Source organism: Melospiza melodia, chromosome 16 (assembly GCF_035770615.1).
Source record: "Melospiza melodia melodia isolate bMelMel2 chromosome 16, bMelMel2.pri, whole genome shotgun sequence".
Classification (NCBI taxonomy): Eukaryota; Metazoa; Chordata; class Aves; order Passeriformes; family Passerellidae; genus Melospiza; species Melospiza melodia.
The window spans coordinates 15555858-15563485 of record NC_086209.1 but is presented as its reverse complement, the minus strand read 5'-3'; the positions used below and the strand labels follow the sequence as shown (position 1 = coordinate 15563485).

Sequence of the window (7628 nt, the reverse complement as noted above, 5' to 3'; positions counted from 1 at the left end):
AATTTTGTCCCTATGGAACACAAAATTTTTGATATTGATGGGAATGAAAACATCCCCAGAGCAATATATTCCTGCTGCCCTTCAAGGCACTCAAAGTAATCCATGGATGCCTTTATCCTTCTCCTCCTAAATAGGCCAAATGTTGTGCTAACAGCCCACTCTGTGTATATTTTCATTTAAATAAATAAAGTACAAACATTTCCAACACAGTGCCCTTATTTGCCAAACATGAAGAAAGGAGGAGGCTGCCTCTCCTCTTGGTTCCAGTTTCAGAAGAGTGTTTGCTTTAAGATGGAAAAACAAGGAGCAGACTCCTGGGCTCTTCATCTCTGCACAGCCCACTTGGTGTCCCCACCCTGATCTCATGGTGTTCGTCCTAGACTTGGGACAGGGTGGGATTTAGTGAACTCTCCTTGTTAAAACATTGGCAGGACATCAATAATCTGGAGTTATTTTGGAAAACAAGGGAAACTGGGTTGTTATCTCATTGGAAAGGGTGGCTGCTGAGAAGGCACAATGTTTGGAAGCAGAAGTTTTACCCCCTCTTTGCAGAATTTGCTGCCTGTGCACAGAATCCCCATGGAAGTGGCACTTCTGGGCTGTCTCTGGTTCTGTCAGTGGCTTTGGGACTGGGATGTGCAATTCCCATTGATTTCAGCCAGGCAGGAACACCTGAATTTATGGGATAATTTTGCCCAGAAAATGAGCGTACTGCATTTCCCGGTGATTAACACTTAATTCTTCTGCTGTCAAACCTGCTGAGTATTTTCACTCAATCGAGGCTTTCTTGTGCCAATTTTCCTACTTCAGGGCACTTAGGAGTCCTCCAAGGAGCCAAAGAGCAGAACCCAAATCCAGCTGGCATTTGAAGGCCACTGGAATATACATGACCAAGGCATTAACTTTGTTTTTTAATTTCTCCTTCCCTTCCTGTTCTTTCCTGCCCCAGCAGAACTGATTTGTCATTTGGGCCTTAAATATTGCATGGCTTTGGAGGCTTCCATGGAGCCTTCCATCCACAGAATCCATGAACAGGCTGCTGTGGCACAAATGGAGCATCCAGGGGTGGCTTGGTGGCATCTCAGTGGTTTAGGAACCTTGCCTGGGGAAGGGAATAGCCCCGTGAGCCCCAAACATTGACTTTGTGCCTCAAATTGTTGTATTTGGAATTTTTTGCCTGTCTGCAATGCATTCATGATGTCCTGTCTCATTCTCTCATCCTGTGGCTCAGCTTCTGAAGATCTCACACTTTTAAAGCATCAGATTTAGGACCACAACTCCTGTGGAATAATGTTTAGTGTCTGGGTGACCCCAAAGGATCATTACTGGGGTGATTAAAGCAACAGGTTTAATTGTTTGAATGGGGTGTTTCATTGAGGGTTTTTCCAGGAAAACTAAAGGAAAAGATCAGTAATAGTGGCATTTTCCTGGGGGAAAAGAGAAAAACCATCACTTTACAGAACCAAGGCTGGTGATGGAAAAGATTTTAAAGGAAAATTCCTGAACAGAACCAGGTTGGACTTGGAGCAACCTGGGACAGTGGAAGGCATCCCTTCACTGGGATTTTCCCTTCACTGGGAAAATTCTCTTCAGCCCAAACCACTCCACGATTCTGTGATTCTCTAACCTTTCAAGAACTCATTAATGCTGCAGAATTCCTAATGTTCCGTGGTTTGTCAGGGCTTCCATTTGAAACCTTTTTTGAAAAGTTTTATAACACAGCAACCAAAAATCTCTTTGGAATCAAATGGAAATGCAAAGCATAATCTTTTCAATTTTGGGGGTTTTTTAATAAGCATTTAGAAGAATTTTTAAATAATTTTAAGTGCTGGAGAGAGATGGCAGAGAAGAAAAACAAAAGGGAAGTGCTCATTTGAAGCCGTCCCCTTGCAATTTTAAAAAGGCCTCATTTAAAAACCTTGGTTTGTTTATTTATCAGCACTTAATGTTCCATTACTTTCCTATCCAACAGAACTTTATGCCAATGGATGCCAGGATATTTCTTCTCTAAATGTTTAGACCTTTATGTACTTAATGCACTTAAGCAAAGGCAGGATCATGAGCTGCTGAAATTGGGGAAAAGGTAAAATAAAAATTTGTGCTGTTTGCTGGGTCAGGCAAATCCAAACCTCTGGTGGCACCAAGGCCTGGACTTGAATATCCTTCCAAACCTCCCATTTTGTCCTCAGCCTTTGTTTTTATTTTATCCCAAATAAGCCAAGAAAGTCATCTCTGCAGAGTCCTCTCCCTGTCTCCAGCACTCCTCACTCCTTTGCTTTCCATGTCCTACAGGAATTTCATCTGGCTCTTCCAAGGCTGTCTAAGTAGTTTCAGAGCCTTTAATTCCTCTTGTTGATGGAGAAGGTATTCATTCTGCAGACCTCCCTCTCATTCCTCATCTTTCCCATAACATGGAGCCATTTCCAAGCCACGAGCACATCAAGCCCACTGTGTCTTCTTGCAGAAATGTTATCCAGGAAAGAAATTCCTGGTTATTCTCTTCTCCAGAATGAGTTCAGAAACTCACCATGTCTGTATTTTCTGTGGGATCTGGGTTTGCTGGCTCCTTTTCCCCAGTTCTGCTGGGACAGATCCCAGTGGGAATGGACACTGCTGTTTTGAGAGGAGGATGCAGCTACTCTGAAATCTTATCCCTGGCAAAGGGAGCAGGTGTTTTCCAGCAGAGCCCTCTGCTCCAGCTGGCCAGAGCCTGGTTCCCAGGCTGTGACATCACTCCTGCCCGACAGTGCCCAAAGGGACATCAAAACCCTTCCCTTTTCTTCCCCTCCTGCAGAGCGGGGTTTTAATGAAAATCCAGAGAAGTAGAGTTGGTTTATTGGGGTTTTTCTGAATCCTGGTGACTGCTCCTATTCCAGACATGGTGGAGCCAGGCCTTTAGGCAGGGACAGTGGACTGGAAGGTGATGCTGCCCATGGCACAGGGGTTGAATGGATGATCCTTGGGGTCCCTCCCAGCCCAAGCTGTCAGCGCCAGCAGGAGGTTCCATATCCACATTTCATCCCTCACAGCTTCCCTGGGCTGAGGCTCTGGGATGGCTCTACCTGGAATGTGACTTTAGCAAGTGCTGCTGTTTTCCTAGAGGAAAATGAGGGGTTTTTTTCACAAAAACCCCCTGGGAAATGTAGAGAGCCAGCCTGGTGAGAAGAGCCACCACAGGGCAGAAATGAAGGGAGAAGACACCAACAGAGGACTTGCCCAGGGCTCGCTGCTGTTCCTAGGCAGAAGCACAGAGGGAGGTTAAATTTCAACAAACCCCAAGGCCAGGAGAAATCAGGGAGTTTATTCTGTGTTCTGACAGCAAAAACTCCCAGTTTTAAAGGGCTGGGAGCACCCCAAACAATCGAGGGCACAGCCAGGCAGGAGCACAATTCTGCTGGGCATGAATAGAAGGAAGAAGCAGCTGAATATCAGGAAATGTTTGGAACAATGCAGAGATTGGGCTTCGCTGGAGGCTCCCAAGGGAAGTGGTAAAAACCACAAGGGCTGAATAATGGAAAACCAGACAAAACCATGGTGTGTATGTCATGGAGAGAAATCCTTCAGCACAGGCCTGGGGAATTGTCAATCCTCAGGGAGCACAGCACTCACAGGGAGCTCTGTGATTGTGCCCAGCCAGGGTCAAATGCCCAAATTGTGCCTCACTTGTAGGACTTGGATTAGCAAAGCTCATTAGCAGAGCTAATCTTGCCCAGCCTGAGCTCTGCTGGTGCACAAGCTCCCAGTGTTATGCAAATCCAAGCAGGTTTATTTGTGTTATGCCACCACTGCTTCACTCCCACTCTCCAGTTGTTGCTGGGACTTTGGCCTCCCCTCAGCCTCTCTAATTGCAATTAAGCTTTTAGCAAAAAGCAGTCAAGGCTGTCTGCTCTGGGTTTGCTTCATAGTCCTGAAAGATGCAGATATGCATTTCTTGGGGAATGGTCCCAAAATGCCTCCAAAATGGCCCCAAAATGCCTCCCTGCCCATCAGGGAGTCCTCACATCCCCCAGCCCTGGTACTCCAGGACCTGACCTTCTTCCTCCCAACCCTCCTTTCTCCAGCCTGTAACAAACACTTGGCATCCACTGGAAGTCCAGCCTGAAGTTCAGATTCATCCCAAAAGTTCAGATTCATGACCCAAAATTCCTGCCCAGGCTGACTGCTGTCCCACAGGATCTCCTGACAGGAGGTGGGCACTTCTTCAGGACCACCAGGTTGGAAATGGAGCACCAAGCAAAGAAATCCAGGAGACAAAGCAAATAAAAGCTGCTTTGCTAAAAATATTTTTACTCCTGAGGGAAGAAGAGCTTCACCATGCCAGGGAGAGGCCTCCCTGTCCAGGAGCTCCCTAGATAAGGATGGAATTCCTTCTATAACCTTTCCCTTTGTTACCAGAGCTTTGTTTTGAAGAGGAAAGCAAGCCCAACAGGGCAGTGGCTCTATTTTTGTCCTTTTACCTTTCCTCCTGATATCCTTCCAAGCCTGGGGAAGGTGTGGCTGCCCCAACACTCCCCTGTAGCAACGGGGAGCAAAGACACACAGACCTCCTTGTTGCTCCAAAGAAGATCATTTATTGAAACAAACTGAGTCTTTTTATACCCTAAACTTAACCAAACTTAACCAAACGTAGCAGAATTTAACCAAAACAAGCACTCATTGGCTGCCTGCCACTGTGGTGTTGTTATTGGTGTGCTCCTTTATCCAGTCAGATCTCTGTGTGGTGTCCACAGGTCTCCCATGGACAGGATTTTAGCTTTTATTTTTCTCATGTATTTGTAATCCTGCAATTCTTTAGTGTGTAACTCTAAACTCCATGTACAGTGTTAGCTGCTGTTCTCCCATTTTGGGCAGACACAACAATTCCTCTCCAGGTCTGGCAACCAAGGACACCTCACTGCCTCAGGCCCCACAACAAAAATGAGTTGAGGGGGAGCAAACTTGGGGTCAATGACTTCATTACCTGAAGATGCTATTGGAAGATTAACCCCCAATATGCAAACAGACCAAAATTTAAAAGTGTGAAAACCCCTGACCCGTGGTCCATTTTTGGGTGTAGCCCCTCAGGGGCTTTGTCTGCCCAAAATGTGCCTTTAGAAGGCCCTTCAATAAACAGAACCAATTTTTATTCCCTTAATTTTGCCTGGCCTCTGCTTTTAGGTAGCCCCAAAAAGGCATCACCCCAATCAATGCACAAGGCAACCATCAGCCAACTCTCCAGCCCACATCTAATCCTTCCCAGAGTGCTTTCTGGTGAACAAATGTGAAAAATGTCCTTATTCCTATTTCCCACACATCCCCACTCTGGGGAACAGCTCTCCATGAAATGTGAGACCCTCACTCATAATTCATGGGCTTCCCATTTATCACCCCTAAGTGACCAGGGAAGGACAACTGCACCTCCTGTGACTTGGAGCCAATACAGGATTTTCTCCTGGGTTCCTGTCTTCCCTCCTTGGCTGTCTTGCTTTTCCTCTGGGGAAGGATTTACCTAAAGCAAGGATTTTACTCAACATTTAATAGTGGTTGTATCGAATGGAGTGAATAGACTGAAGCAAATCAGCCCCTCTAATTTTACAGAGTCTGATTGAAGTCTTTCCTGCTGGTTTCTTGTTTCTGGCAATGCAATTTCATGAATTATTAATCATGCTGGACTCCCCCAAGCCAAACTGGCTGTGGAATGGGAGATAATAGGATGCTTTTCTTCGTAATAACAGCACCTGCAGCCCAACTTCCATGGGAGCTGCTGTCCTGGAGTGTGTCCTCTGGGATTGGAGATCCTTTCATCCATCCCTTCCCCATCCCTGCCCTGTCACAGACACAGATCTGCTCAGCAAGAAGAAATCTGGGAGGATTGTCCCCATTTTCAGCTGGACAGTCACACAGCCATGGCCAAAGGTTTGCTCAGGCTTTGATGGAGCTACTCTGCATCTGTTGGAGAGGGCTTGGATTAACCTCATGCAGCCCAAAAGCCAAATGCCCCAATTCCAACTCCTCTACCCGGGGCCTGTCCTGGGGAGGGTTGGGAAGGTCTTGGAAGTGCTCCAGCCCCATCTCCAGCTCCAGCTCCAGCCCCAGCCCCAGCTCCAGCTCCACCTCCAGCCCCAGCTCCAGCTCCAGCCCCAGCCCCAGCTCCAGCTCCAGCCCCAGCTCCAGCTCCAGCCCCATCTCCAGCCCCAGCTCCAGCTCCAGCTCCAGCCCCAGCTCCAGCTCCAGCCCCAGCTCCAGCCCCAGCCCCAGCCCCAGCCCCAGCTCCAGCTCCACCTCCAGCCCCAGCCCCAGCTCCAGCTCCAGCTCCAGCTCCAGCTCCAGCTCCAGCTCCAGCTCCAGCTCCAGCTCCAGCCCCAGCCCCATCTCCAGCTCCAGCCCCAGCCCCAGCCCCAGCCCCAGCTCCAGCCCCAGCCCCAGCCCCAGCCCCAGCTCCAGCCCCAGCTCCAGCTCCAGCCCCAGCCCCAGCTCCAGCTCCAGCTCCAGCTCCAGCTCCAGCTCCAGCTCCAGCTCCAGCTCCAGCTCCAGCCCCAGCCCCATCTCCAGCTCCAGCCCCAGCCCCAGCCCCAGCCCCAGCTCCAGCCCCAGCCCCAGCCCCAGCCCCAGCCCCAGCCCCAGCTCCAGCCCCAGCCCCAGCCCCAGCTCCAGCCCCAGCTCCAGCTCCAGCCCGTGCAGGGCAGATTTCCACCGTGGCACAGAGAGGTTTTCCCTTGGGAGCCCTGGCAGTGGCTGCTCTCAGCTGTAGCTCCCAATCAATGTTCCCATGAGAACTCAAGGTGACTTTTCGGACCATTCTGAGCAGGTCCTATATTTATCCTAACCCTGACACATCTTTAAATAGCACAGACACATGGCAGGTCCCTGGGCAGAGAGTTCACCACTGTCAGCTTCCCTTGGAGCACTTTGTAAAGGAGCAGATCCTCCCTAGATGCTGCTCTGATCCCACATTTTTCTGACCAGCAGGGATTGCCAGAGCCTCTCCCTTCTCTGTCAAGTCATTATTACACCTCCTCTGTAAACATTCTTTCCCCTCTTTTGTTCTCTTTAGCTTTCCCAAAACCCCTCCTGCCATTGTCCAAAATCCTCCTGAGCCTCTCACAAATCCCCAGAATGAGTGAGGTTGGAAAAGCCCTCCAAGGCCATGGAATCCAACCTGTGCCTGATCCCCACTTGTCACCAGCCCAGAGCTCTGAGTGCCACCTTCAGGTGTTCCTTGGATGATGGGGACTCCAAACCTCCTTGGGCAGCCCCTTCCAATGCTTCACAAGCCTTTCCATGGAGAAATTCCTGCTGATGTCCACCCTGATCCCACCCTGACACAGCCTGAGGCTGCTCCCTCTCCTCCTGTCCCTGTTCCCTGGGAGCAGAGCCTCCCCTGGTTACCCCCTCCTGTCAGGAGCTGTGCAGAGCCACCACAAGGTCCCCCCTGAGCCTCCTTTTCTCCAGCCCTGCCTTTGCCCAGCTCTGGAGTTAAACTTTCCCCTGGTTCCAGGAGAACACATGGTTTTGCTTAAGCTGTGCCGAAGGAATTCCGAGCCGAGAGTCGTGGATGCGGCTGTGCCAAGGTAAAGTAACCTCTGCTGTGAACTTGGACCATCAAAGCTCAGCCCTGTTTGTTTTCCTACGTATGGATTTACCAGCTG

At 49.4% G+C, this 7628-nt stretch overlaps 1 long non-coding RNA gene across 1 annotated transcript; it reads right to left on the bottom strand.

The window, feature by feature from the left end:
- Positions 1-4548: 4548 nt before the first annotated feature.
- LOC134425814 (uncharacterized) lies at positions 4549-6784 on the bottom strand. The gene is made up of 2 exons (XR_010029763.1): positions 6674-6784; positions 4549-5928 (listed from the first exon to the last, which is right to left on the bottom strand). It is a non-coding gene; the product is annotated as an uncharacterized LOC134425814 (long non-coding RNA).
- Positions 6785-7628: the final 844 nt, after the last annotated feature.